The sequence below is a fragment of the Cetorhinus maximus genome, chromosome 5, assembly GCF_964194155.1.
Source record: "Cetorhinus maximus chromosome 5, sCetMax3.hap1.1, whole genome shotgun sequence".
Classification (NCBI taxonomy): domain Eukaryota; kingdom Metazoa; phylum Chordata; class Chondrichthyes; order Lamniformes; family Cetorhinidae; genus Cetorhinus; species Cetorhinus maximus.
In genome coordinates, this window is record NC_135883.1 from 91,479,748 (window position 1) to 91,493,789 (window position 14,042).

The 14,042-nt window shown below is 41.8% G+C and overlaps 1 protein-coding gene across 3 annotated transcripts in view; it reads left to right on the forward strand.

Moving 5' to 3' along the window:
- cep85l (centrosomal protein 85L) overlaps positions 1 to 14,042 on the forward strand; it is a 360,923-nt gene that overhangs the window by 52,957 nt on the left and 293,924 nt on the right. The gene's annotated exons all lie outside the window — the stretch shown is intronic.

Consider the following 14,042-nt stretch of genomic DNA (forward strand, 5'->3'; position numbering starts at 1 on the left):
TACATCTCTTGTATGTCTCAGTATTTCACAATGGATTACAGTACTTAGAAGTATACTAACTGTTATTATGTCGGTAAGTGCAGAAAGGCATTTGAAAGTCAAGTTGTTATCTAATGTGCACTATAGCTTGTTCATAATAATATTAAAAATAAAAAGAGTTTTTTTGAATGATCAACAAAAAGGCATTTGGTACAGACAGTTCTGATTATTAGTATTCATTTTAGCCACAATATAGAGATTTAAGTGTTTGAAGCTGCATGATCATTCAATAGTAATAACTCTTGAATATAACAAGTGGACTAGAACATTTATCCTGGACTTGCAAAGCTGAATCAAATGTCAGAGATGATTTTTATGCTTTGCTGTTCCAAGATCTATTCAGCCTTTTTCAAAAGTTAAGGGATAGCACTGGATTATTTCCCCATTGTAACCATCATGTAATCGCAGGACAGTGTAGTCCACAATGGTGCTATGTAAATTCAGTACAGAATAATGAGAACCTGTACTTAATTCTGCATTGAAATGTTTTTGTTAAGTTCTCAACCACCGAACCCATACAGAGTTCGGCCTTGGCGTTTCAGGGCATAGACCACATCCATGGCGGTAACGGTCTTGCGTTTAGCGTGTTCCATGTAGGTGACCGAGTCTCGGATGATATTTTCCAAGAAAACCTTGAGAACCCCGCGAGTTTCCTCGTAAATGAGGCCGGAGATGCGCTTAATGCCCCCACGACAAGCGAGGCGGCGAATAGCAGGTTTAGTGATTCCCTGGATATTATCTCGGAGGACTTTCCGGTGCCGTTTCGCACCCCCTTTACCGAGACCTTTCCCGCCTTTGCCTCTACCGGACATCACACCCGGAGATATGAGGACTCCACATAACTGGTGTCCAATGTAGCGAGATGGTTTTTGTTATTTGTGGGATATTGGTTGTTAACCAAATAGGGACCAATATGTTGAATATATATTGTTATATGTTGTACAGTGGGAAAAAATGCTTTAGTGTATTAAACAGCAAACACAACTGATCTGAACATCATAAATATAATAACTTATTTTGGACAATAGGCCAGTGCAGTCTAACAAGCATTATTATAATATTTCTTAATTAATAGCACCATCATTTTCATATCTTTTGAACAGTTGAAACAATAGCTCTGTTCTCATGGTTTAGGCTGTGGATTATTCAGTAGTTAGTGTTCTTTAAAAAAAAACTGACGAATAAGAGTAAATGTGGGAAAATTGCAATACACAAAGTTGAGTGTGGAACTCAAATCACAGCTTTATACAGATAGGCTGTCATAATTAAGGTTTTTCTCATTGGAGAAAAAATTGAATAAGTTCTGAAGTACATGATTAATGCAAATGTAGATGCATTTAATTTAAACTGTAATTGGAGTAGTACAAGGCATGGAAATAACACCAGTGTGAAAGAATGCTCAAACAGCTTTTTCTCTTTCATATGTTCTGACGTTCTTAAACAGAAAGATGATCAGGGCACACATGCGAATGTGGTCAATCTACTAAACTAGTGCTAATTAATTCAATGCTGTACTGAATAGAACATAGTGCCAGGGCTTATGATGTTGCCATACATGGCTAGTGTACTATTTTAGCAGTTTTCTTGACTCTACTTTGACTGTACTAACTTTAAGCATATTTCTAAAAATAGCACTGTGCATGTAAGCATATTTTTTTCAGAACTAAATCCCCTTGGATCTCTCTGCATTTTTTCCGTTCTTTATACTTAGACTGGTGTCAAAATACCAGATTTGTGGAGTGATTTCATTTACGTTGCATATAAAATTCGTTTTTTGAAAGATCAGCAATGAAGTATCTAGTTTTTAAGTAACTAGAAAGAAAGAACTTGTATTTATGCAGCAATTTTCACATCCTCAGCACATACCAAAGAACTTTAAAGGTCATATTATCCTGAAAAAATAATGCTGTTTGAATGACATGTCATTATTAATGCACAAATCTGCTAACAACTTATAATGAAGAAGAGATACCAAGTGAATTAGAAATTGGTTCAAGTTGCTGGCCAATTTATGCCATTCCAATATTAGCTTTGCAAAAATGGCATCTCATGATTAGCCTCCCTCTGATTTTCATGAAGCTGTTGCACTTGCACATTAATTGCTCATTAAACTTGGCACAGAAACTTAAGTCTTGAAATTAACAGTGTAAGTACCCTTTTAATGATATGCTAATTGTTAACTACTGCCAATTAACCTCCCTTGCCCAGAAAATGAATACTGTAATTATAAGTACAATGTGTCATTCTTACAGGCTTTGAATTGTTTTAGGAGATCTTAAAATGCTTTTTTGAAAAGATTTCTTTTCCTATCTGCTTCCTTTTCACATTCTCTTACTGCAACCTTCCTCTCCCTCTCTTTATTTCCTTTCTGTGCCCAATTTAACATTGAATTCATCCATCATAATTCATCCTCCTCCTCAGTCCTCCCTCTGTTTATTTTATCAATCCCTTAATCTCATTGTTTAAAAAAAATACAGGGGGGAATTTGGAATTCTGTAGCCCAGAGAGCAGTGCAGGCTGGCTCATTGAATTTATTCAAGGCTGAGTTAGAAGGTTTTTGATTGACAATGGAGTCAAGGGTTATGAAGGGTATTCTCAGTAAGAGAATGTGAAAATGGAGTCAAGGGTTATGAAGGACAGATAGGAATGTGGAGTTAAGGCCACCATTAGATCAGCCATGATCTTATTGAATGGCAGAGCAGGCTCGATGGGCCAAATGCTCAACTTCTGCTCCTATTTCTTTCAATCTTATGAATATAATGTCCTCCCCCATGGTGAGTTTGTTGGTGAGGGTCGTTTAATTGGGTGGAAGGATAGTGTGTGGATCCCCAACACCTTACTGCTTCTGCTGCAAGTAAGTCTGTGGTGGGAAGACTCATGGCCCAGTTAAGTACCTGGTTGGCACTTAATGCAGCAGGCATTCCCGAAATTATCTGTGCAATGCCAGGTACGTAGGCTTTACGTCAGAATAATTAGCTGTTTGAATCAATCAACATGTTCCTTCAGCTATTTGAAACAGACCATTTTAACTAGCCTGCACTTGCAAAATTCAAAACAAAATGTTGATTGTTAGATGTGATCCTGTGATTGGGCAGCACTTACTGAACAATCCTGAGTGCTCTAAAAGCTACACTCACAACCAATTTAAGTTGATCAGCGGAGCTCATAATATGGCTGACTTGCTAGGAGTGACATACATTCATATTCAGGGCCCATTCTCCACAAATAAAAGAAATATGTTCAAGCCTTGTGCCTTTTTGAATTTCCCAGCAGCTCGAGGAGCCAATAGTTCCCCATGGCAATGCCTTAGCCAATCAGAGTTGACTTGCCAACCAATCAACTTCCTTTCTTCTGTAGTATAAATTTATGAGATTGTTTAAAACTTGACATTCTTGTGTTTGTCCTGATGAGTGCAACACAAAATGTTTTGGCAACATGTCTCTCTTTTCAGCAGTATGAAATGGTTTCTCTTCTTATCTTCATTGCTTCTTTTGCCAATTACCTTAAATTTGTGCCCTCTCGTTCTTGATCCTTCCACCAGTGGGAATAGTTACTTCCTATTTACTCTGTCATAATTTTGAATACCTCTATCAAATATCCTCTCAACCTTCCCTTCTCCAAGGAAAGCAGTCCTAACGTCTCCAATCTACCGATGTAACTGAAGTTCCTCATCCCTAGAACCATTCCTGTGAATCTTTCCTGCACCCTCTCTAATGCCTTCAATCTTGTGAAGTTGGACGAGTGGAGGGTTATTTTTCTGGAGGAGGTTACAGAAATAGGAAGGGGCAAAACCATGGAGAGATGTGACAGCAATGATGATATCTAAATAATCTTACCTAGATAGTCAAATCTGGATAATATGCTTGCTCCTGGGCCTGAATTTTTCAGTCGGCGGGCGGGCATGGTGGGAGCGGGCGGTGGTGGTGGCAGAGCTCCTCGCTGCCCGTGATCGACTCCGCACCACCAGTTTACGCGAGCGGGCCAATTAAGGCCCTCCCAGCGGGATATGTGAGCCGTAGGGCTCAGCTCTACCTGTGCAGGTGGGGGGAGGAGGCAGAGTTGGGGGATAGCGCAAGAGCGCTTCAATCTCCCTTAGGCATGGGGCTGCCTCAGGGAGATTGAATCGATATTAAAATAATTAAATAAATGGAGAAAAAATTTAATTAAACATGTCCCCTCTCATGTGACTGTGTTTTTAAAATTTATTTAATAAAAGCCTTAGGAAACCTCATCCTGCTTGTGGATGAGGTTTCCTAAAAAATGTGAAGGCCGCTTGGCCTTTTTGCCTGCCCTCCATCCGTAAGGTTGGACGGGCAGCACTAACAAGTACAATAATTACTTCCTTAATGGCCTTAATAGGATGTTTAAATATTGGTGGACGCACAGCTGACTCCGGCGCGTCGGGCCCACCCCCACACGCCGACTGAAAAATCCTGCCCAGGAGTCGGACTTAAACCCATGACCTTCATCCACAGAATGTGAAAGTATAATCCTGGGCTAAGGCTGATATTCAGTGTATGTATAGTTTTAGGCTTGAATATCATCTGTCTTGTAACTTCAGTGTCATTTCCAACTACGAGTTGAGCTTCATACCCCAGATTCTCTTCATCACCAAGACCTATTACTTTTACTTCCACAGCACTATTCATACTTGCACTGTTCTGCTCCTTCTTTCCACCCACTAAAATCTTCATTAGCACTTTGTCATCTCCAGCTTCGTTACTCCAATCCTCTCCTTGTTGACCTTACATCATTACTCATCATAAGCATCAATTTGTCCAAATTCTGGTACAAGTACATGGTGGACAAAGTCCTGCTCGCTCATCATTGCCTTCATCCCACTATTGGCGGCCTTGTCTTCAGCTGATTTGGCTGTAAGCTCTGAACTTTTCTCCCTATCTGTACTTTTCTATCTCTTCTTTAAGATGCTCTTTAAAATCCACCTCATTGAACAAGCTTTTGGCCACCTTTCCTAATGTCTCCTGCTTTGGTTTGGTATCAGTTTATGTCTGAGTACACTCCTGCAAATCCTTTGTGATGTTTTATTACATTTAAGGCACTAAATAAATGAAAATTTTACTTCAGTTATGTAGATAGTTTGCAGAAGTTGGTATTGCTTTCCTTTGTGAAGAAAATGTTGAGAGGAGATTTGATACAGGTATTCAAAATCATGAGGGGTCTGGACAGTGTAGATAGAGGAAAACTGGTGGAAGGATTGATAATGAGAGGGCACGGATTTAAGATGATTGACAAAAGAAGCAATGGAAACATGAGGAGAAATTTTTTCACACAGTGAGCGGTAAAGATCTGAGATACGTCACCTGAGAGTGTGGTGGAGGCAGTTTCAATTGAGGCATTCAAGAGGAAATTGGATTGTTATCTGAACAGGAAGTATGTGCAGGGTTATGGGGAGAAGGCGGGAGAATGGCACTAGGTAAATTGCTCATTTGGAGAGCCGGCGTAAACACAAGGGGCCAAATGGCCTCTTTCTGTGCTGCAGCAATCCTGTGATTGTTATTTTATACACTATTTCAAAAATAGTTAGACAAACAAATATTTTCTTGTTGCAGATTTTAATAGTTCAGTTCTCATTCACCACAGCATTAGTTGGTTTTCTGTTTATACGGAAGTTGTTTATTGTCGGGAGCTTAGATTATTGAAACGCATAAAGAGCCCATTTGTCCTATCAAGTCTGCAGTGGTGTTCCTCTAAATGAGTCACTTAGTCTAATCCTACTCTTCTGCACACTTTCTATTAATATTTTTAATATATGTATTTTTCTAGCGACTAGCAATTTATATCGGGTGTCAACTTTGGCTCAATGGTAACTCTCTTGCCGCTTGTATAGATAATTGTGGGTTTAAGCTCCACTCCAGGGACTTGAATGCATGATTGAGCTGATACTTTAGTATAGTACTAAGGGAGTGAGGGAGTGCTGTACTGTCAGAGGTACCATCATTTGAATGCAAGGTTAAACTGAGGCTGCAGCTGCATTCTCAGATGGACTTAAAAGATCCTTTGGAATTATTTGAAGAAGAACAGGGGAACTATTCTAGCCAACACTTAACCCTCCAACGGCCTTACAAAAACAGACAATTTTATGTTTTGTGGACTTTTGCTGTGTGTAAGCTTTCATGTTTGTTCCAACTGTGACCACACTTCAAAAGTACTTCGTTGGCTGGGAGGTATTTTGGGAGATCCTAAGAGTGTGATAGGTGCTTTATAAAAACAAATCATTTGTTCCTATCAAGGTATGGAATTCATGGACTCTGATTCAACTACAGTTGTTCCAATCCAGGAAGCCAGATGGTGAAATATAGAACTGGAGCCAAACTTTACGCACTTTATAAACTTTTACTTACAGAGATAGACATTACAAACATGCACCTCCATTCTAACAACCCTCTGTATACTTTTTAAAAATTCTCCTGTAAAATTCTATTTGTGATATCTTAAATTTGTGCCTTTTCTTACTATCTTGCTGACTAGTGAAAACTGTCTACGCAATGTTGACTTGATCATTAACTATTGTTATCAAACCCTTCAAAATTTTGAAGACCTCTATTTGGAAATTCTTTAATCTTCCCAACTCCAGAGGAAAGCCTACCTTCTTGTATCCTTTCATAACTGTAATGCTTCATCCATGGAAATGGCGTATTTCCACTGCTTTTATATTCTATCGAGAATAGTAAGCCTAAACTGCAGGCTGTAGTTCAAACTCAAGCAAGTGAAGGTCTTGTAGTTTTGCTCCTTGCTTTCAATTGTTAATGATTAAGATACAAATCCAATGATTCAGTTTGACTTTGTTATGGCCTTACCTGTTTGCGCTGCTACTTCGAAGGGTCAGTATTGGGACCCTTGCTTTTCCTGATATATATTAATGATCTAGATCTTGGTGTACAGGGGACAATTTCAAGTTTGCAGATGATACCAAGCTTGGGAGTGTTGTAAACCATGAGGAGTACAGTGTAGAACTTCAAGAGGACATAGACAAGTTGGTGGTGTGGGCAGATAGGTGGCAGATGAAGTTCAATGTGAAGAAGTGTGAGATGATGCATTTTGGATGGAACAGCATGGACAGACAATATAAAATAAAGGGTGAAATTTTGAAGGGGACGCAGGAGCAGAAAGATCTGGGTGTATCTATGCATAGATCATTGAAGGTGGCAGGACAGGTGGAAAAAGCAGTTAATAAAGCATATAGTATCCTGAGCTTTATTAAGAGGGGCATAGAGTACAAGACCAGGGAGGTTATACTGAATTTATATTACACACTCGTTAGGCCTCAGCCGGACTATTGTATACAGTTCTGGGTGCCACATTATAGGAAGGATGTAAACACACTGGAGAGTGTGCAGAAGAGGTTTACAAGAATGGTTCCAGGGATGAGAAACTTCAGTTATAAAGATAGATTGGAGAGGTTGGGACTGTTCTCCTTGAGGAGTAGAAGGCTAAGAGGAGATTTGATAGAGATTTTCAAAATCCTGAAGGTGCTGGACAGAGTAGATAGAGAAAAGAATCAAAAATGAGAGGGTACAGATTTAAAGTGATTTGCAAAAGAAGCAAATGTGATGTGAGAAAAAAAACATCATTTCAGGTCTGGAATGTGCTGCCTGGAAGTGTGGTGGAGGCAGGTTCGATCGAGGTATTCAATAGGGCATTAGATGATTATTTGAATAGAAACAATGTGCAGGGGTACGGGGAAAAGGCAGGGTAATGGCAGTAGTTCATAATGCTCATTTGGATTAGTCAGTGCATACATGATGGGCCGAATGGCTTCCTTCTTTACCGTTAAAATTCTGTGACTCTGTGATTCTGTGAGTACCAAGATTCTTCTGCTTCCCTGTTCATTTTAAAATCTAATCTTTTAAGGTGTAATTTTCTCTAATCCAGGATCCAAAATGAATCTACATTTTTCTGCATGTTTTGGCCTATCTTGCTAGCTTATTCTTGTGCTCCTGTGATCTTCGTACAATTTTTCATTTTTCAATTTGGTATCATCAGTAAATTTTGATAAAGCTGCCTCAATTCCATGCTCACGCCTTTTGTATTATAAATAAGAGCTGCTACATATGGACCACCACTCATCACATCTTGCCAGTCTGAGAAACTTCCTTTTCTCTTCTGCAGTCTCCTAGTGCAATATGACACATAGGCTGGAATTTTACGGCCCCATCGCAGTGAGGGTGGGGCCATAAAATGCAGTGAGCCATTCTAAACTCCATCGACTTCGGCGGGAATGTAAAATCCCACTGTCACAAAATTCTACCCATAGGATCAGGTTCCACATGTATGCTAATGACGCCCAGCTGTACCTCTTCATCATCTCCCTCAACCCTCCAGTGCCCCTCTGTGCAGTCAGTTTGTTTGGCTAACATCCAATCATGGGTGTGCCAAAATTTATTTCAGTTAAATATTCCAAATGATTGGAGCCATCGCCTTCGTCTCACATCCCAAACTCAAACTTGTCATCAACAATGCATTATTAGTAACTGAATGACATCTATATCGGGGATTCTCCACCAAGGGTCTGTGCCCTTCTAGAGGTCCACGAGAAGGTTTCAAGGGGTCCACCAAATATTTAGATTGTATCTAAAATTGTTTTATGTTGATGTCATTTTGTATTATATTCGGGGATATTAATGTTGCTGGCTTGATTTCCCAGAACTAGTTATCTTCCTGTGGGCACATGGGTGTTTAAGGGATTGTCAACCCCCTCCAAGATTGAAGTTTTCATACAGATTTTAGTGTGTGTGTCTCTAGAAGGGAGGAAGAGGTCTGTATGTGCAGAGGTAGCTTGCTGCCTAGTTGGGTGAAGGGTGCAATGTTTTTTTTTATTCATTCACGGGACGTGGGCATCGCTGGCTGGGCCAGCATTTATTGCCCATCCCTAGTTGTCGTTGAGAAGCTGGTGGTGAGTTGCCTTCTTGAACCACTGCAGTCCATGTGGCGTAGGTACACCCACAGTTCTATTAGGGAGGTGTTCCAGGATTTTGACCCAGCGACATTGAAGGAACAGCGATATATTTCCAAGTCAGAATGGTGAGTGGCTTGGAGGAGAACTCCCAGGTGGTGGTGTTCCCATCTATCTGCTGCCCTTGTCCTTCTAGATGGTAGTGGTCGTGGGTTTGAAGGTGTTGTCTAAGGAGCCTTGGTGAGTTCCTGCAGTGCATCTTGTAGATGGTACACATTGCTCCTACTGTGCGTCGGTGGTGGAGGGAGTGAATGTTTGTGGGTGTGGTGCCAATCAAGCAGGCTGTTTTGTCCTGGATGGTGTCAAGGTTTTTGAGTGTTGTGGGAGCTGCATTCATCCAGGCAAGCGGGAAGTATTCCATCAAATTCCTGACTTGTGCCTTGTAGATGGTGGACAGGCTTTGGGGAGTCAGGAGGTGGGTTACTCGTTGCACGATTCCTAGCCTCTGACCTGCTCTTGTAGCCACAGTATGGCCAGTCCAGTTCAGCTGCAGGTCCAGCCGCATCTTTGCCTTTCGACATCCCATTGATGCTGTGAAACACACTTCGGAAGCATTGAATGGCACTCTAGTAACCGGCTTATTAAAAAAGTATTAATTCCTGAATGTGTCAGAGCGATGCCAAGGGAATCACCGAGGATCTTTTTCTGGCATGTAATGGTTACTTTTTGTGTGCCTTTTTGCAACACATTTCTTTTTATTACTACACACTAGCTTAATACCCATGAAATGATTTTCCAGTCAGCCTGTGTAATATGGTAATGGGCTACCTGGCTTGAAACAGGATTGCAATGTCGGGCACATTGATTTTGTGGCATTGGTATTGGATATTGGAGTTCGATCTCCCTCTGAAAATGTAAGCAATGTAAAGATACATTTCACCTGAAATAATAGCATCATATTTCTTGATATTATGAACATTGGTTCCTGGTTAACTAAGAAGCAGGCTGAAAACATGAAACTATAAGTTTGTGCTTTAAAGCCGTAAATTGTCCCCTCGAATGGCTAATCCTACCTTTGAATCATTGCATTTAGATCACAAATATTAATGTTGAACATTCACCTGAACCTTCTAAGGAACAGCAATCACCGTCAGATTGCTGCTCCGCTCCTACTTTTCGGCACCACGAGTCCACTCCACATTTCTGGCTGGCTCTTCTGAATCCTGCTTCTTCAGAAATGCAAAGTGGTCTTCCATCGAACTGCTTCCTCGAAGCATCAGGGGAAGACAAACCACACTCCCATTACACGGCACTAGCTGCTGTATTCTGGGAAGTATTCACTAAACATTTAAACCTTTGGAACTTTTAAACAGCTTTTCAGCGTGTTAGTGAATGGGTGTATGAATGAATGTATGAGGGAATGGGTGAATGTGTCGGTGTGTAAGTGGGTAGAGTGGGTGAGGTAAATGGGTAGGAAGCTGGGTTGAATAGCAACTGGGTTGGGTGGTAGCTGGGTATGGTGGTAGGTGGGTGAGGTGTGTAGGGTGGGTGTGTGGATAGGTGGTTTGTGGAGTAGTCGGAGCGGGTTAGGAGGGTTTGTCAAGTCAGGGGCTAGTCAGATCTGGCCGGAAGGAAATCAGGTGAGGGGGAGTTGGGTGGTGAGGGTCAAGTGGGGAGCTGGGCGTGCCAGATGTTTAATTGCCCAGGAGATAGACTGTTCTGTCTTACATTTTCTGGATAACTATCCAGGTAAGTAAGTCAGAACTATGCCAAGTCTCTGACTCTAACTCAGATTCGGAGACTTTCACAGAGGATCCCAGGGAACACAGGAATTTCCCATCTGAAGTTCAAACTTCCTGGGCATTTCACATGGAGTTAGTGCACTGGGATTTCTACAGGGTCCTGAAATGCATCTTGTGGGCTACATCTGGTCTCCGATGATCTGGAGACCGGACAATCTGGGCTATTGAGACATTCCATTCAACTCATTTGGCATTTTACCTAATTTTCAGATGCAAAAAGCAGAAACCCAATTTATCATTGTGAGACCACTGCAAAGCGTGGAGATTTAAATATTTATCAATCTGGGAAAGAAGGTTTGATAGTTGTATGGTAGTTATCGACTATTTTAAATTTGAAAATTACTAATACCCGTAATATGCTTGGTTTATCTTAATAACACTGTGCAGTTACATTTACAAGAATAAACACGTTTATTCAAGATGTTAGTTGCTTGCTTGTCATATCTTCAGTAAATAAACACAGCCATTAAAAATCCTGCAAAACATATTAACACAACTTCTTGTTTCTAACACAGATTTGTAAGTAAAACTTGAGAGTTCTAGGAGACTGAAACTATACAGATGATAAATATTGTTAAATGACTGTGTTGCAGTTCAATTAATCCTCCCCAATGTGTACATCCTGACCTTAACTGCTAGAATTCAATTAATCTTTGCACCAATTATAGATTATTTGGAAATAAATTCTATCAAAAAATAGAGTCAGTTTTTCAGATCCAATGGTGCTGGAGATTTTAGTACCAGGCATGGGGAATCTTTTAGAACTACAACTAAATGATACCAATCTCTGATGGTGTTTCTGGGTTGCACATTTGTATTTTATTGCGATGTGAGGTAGTATTTATACCAATTGTAGCAAAACCATATACCTGTTCTTTATAAATAGATTCCATGATGTTGTTACATGAAGTACTCAGCAAGTCTTCCTTCCAGGTGAACTATCTGAAAGATGATACCAATTGTACTCAGACAGTTGAAGAAGTCTTTCATTAGATCATGGAGCACAGAAGGCGGCCAATCAGCCTATCATGTGCACCAGCTCTTTGTTTAACCGTGTAACTGATTTCTATGCAGGAAAATACTTTTGCTATGTTCTGGGAGATCTGTGGATTTTTCTTTAACATGGGAGAGCGGGATGCTCGGAAGCATAAAGGTTCCAAACGCTTCTTCTAGGCTATATAAAATCTTTGCTATATTCTGGGAGTCTATCTAAATCTCTCTTGAACAATCATTCAATGGCCTTATGGAGTTCTTAGTGGTACTCTGACTTCTAACACAACAGAAAAAGATTAAGCACTTGAGGAGATTTAAAAGTTTTGAATGGGCTTTCATGAGTGGGAGTGTTTTGTTTTAATATAGTGAAGGCTGGAATAAATACTTAGACATTTATTTTATTTCCTCTCAACATGACCCCTGAGGCCTGCCCTTGGTAGATACTTGGTGAGTTGGCATGGGGATGTAAGGACCAAAAGTGGTGGGCACGTGTTGACATGGATTGTCATTATGTTGGCATGGGGCATGGAGGTGGCATGGGGAGTGGGTAGGTGAGGCGTGAGGGATGAGGACTAGAAAGCCTAAAATTTAATGAAACAATTGGGATTAAGTCCTAGAGGACTAAGGTGGGCCTGTTAAGCAGTCTACCTCAGCACTTAGGCAGCCCCTGTGGCCACCTACAATTTCTCCACGAGGGCAGATAGCCTGACTCCATCCCACACAACCCTGCCCCTACCGCCACCCTGGAATGAAGATTGGGTCATTTGGGGAATTTCTCCCGAGATGGTTGCAGCGAGCCGGAAAATTTCCCAACGTGCACCACTTGCTTCAGGAACAAAAATCCAGGCCACAGTCTCCTTCCTCAGTCGACAAATTACGGCAGAGTCGGGAATACTCCATGGACCTTTAAAACTGGCAGGTGGGACCTGGATGCAGAAGTTCTGCCTCCACTTCTGACAGACCCCATTTTTGCGGGCAGTGGGAGGGGAGCGAGACTTACACAGGAGGGGAACGTAAATTTAGCAGGGCCATTTGAAATTAGTGCTGAATTCAAACAGACTCCATTTTGGTTGTTCCTATGGTGTTAACCCACAGTGAGGAAGGCACAAATTGATGGAATAGATGTAAACGCGTCTGACGAGTTGGATAAGGCCTGTTTAAATGTCAGGATCTGAAGTATTTTTTTAAATACCCTGCACTTAAACCATGTCAGTGAGACTTAAAAAATAGTGGCTGGAATTTTCCGTGCCCGCTGGCATCAGGCATGTTTGATGGCATGAGCAGACAATATGGCACGATCGGTTTCACGACGGCGTGAAATCAGTTCTTGAGCGTCTGCTCAGCCCGCCGGTGATGAGCCGTGTTCTCCACCATAGGATGTCAAGAACCTCACTGTAATACATCTGCATATCATTGCTAGGCCTGCCCGCCAGAATCGCTCCTCCCACTGGATCATCTGCCAACGTTGGCGGGAAAACACGCCAACGTGTTTCACAACAGCACATAAGCAACATGCACTTGTTGGGCTGCACTTTGCTTGGGACTTCAAAGCTTGTTTGTCTACCTTGCTTTGGTCAGCACTCACTGTCATCAGCACCAGGCTTCACAGACAGCACCACACCACTTTTAGAGGGGCTCATGGGTAGGCCTGTACCTACCAGATCAGACATATGTGGGTGGCTTTTCAATGGCTGCAGGGCTAGGGCTTGTTTGGAGAAGGGGGAGAAGTGGCCTCAGGCAAGGGAAGAGGCTGCAGGACGAGGGATGTACTGGGGAAGGGGGGTATCCCAGGGTGTGTGGGGACACATGTTGATCTGTGCAAATGGCCTCAAGATGGTGAGGGCTGAGGAGGCAGTCTCCAGAGGAGATGAGGCCAGATGGACATGTGAGGGTATGTGTGTGAGAATGGGTGGGGATGTCCCTTGAGCTGGCAGTGAGTGAGATACCAGATACCAGGGAATGTGTGATCGGCTTTGTGTGAGTTTAGAGCTATGAGATGTTTGCAATACCCTGATTGCACGGATGAGATTATTCATCCTCTAACTGCATTGGATGGCCAACCTCTTCTGGGCAGCATTGGCTCTGATCACCACTTCCACCACCTCTCAAACCTGAATGGTCACACCATTGCCTATCCTGCAGCCAGAGCAGGGGTAGAGGACATCATGGCAGGTCTCCACAGCATCCAAAAGGCGTTCCACTGATGCATCACTAAACCTGGGGGCTGCAGCCTTTTTGCCTTTCATGGACATCTTCCCTGCAGTAGTCATGGGCTGGAAGCACTGAGATATGTA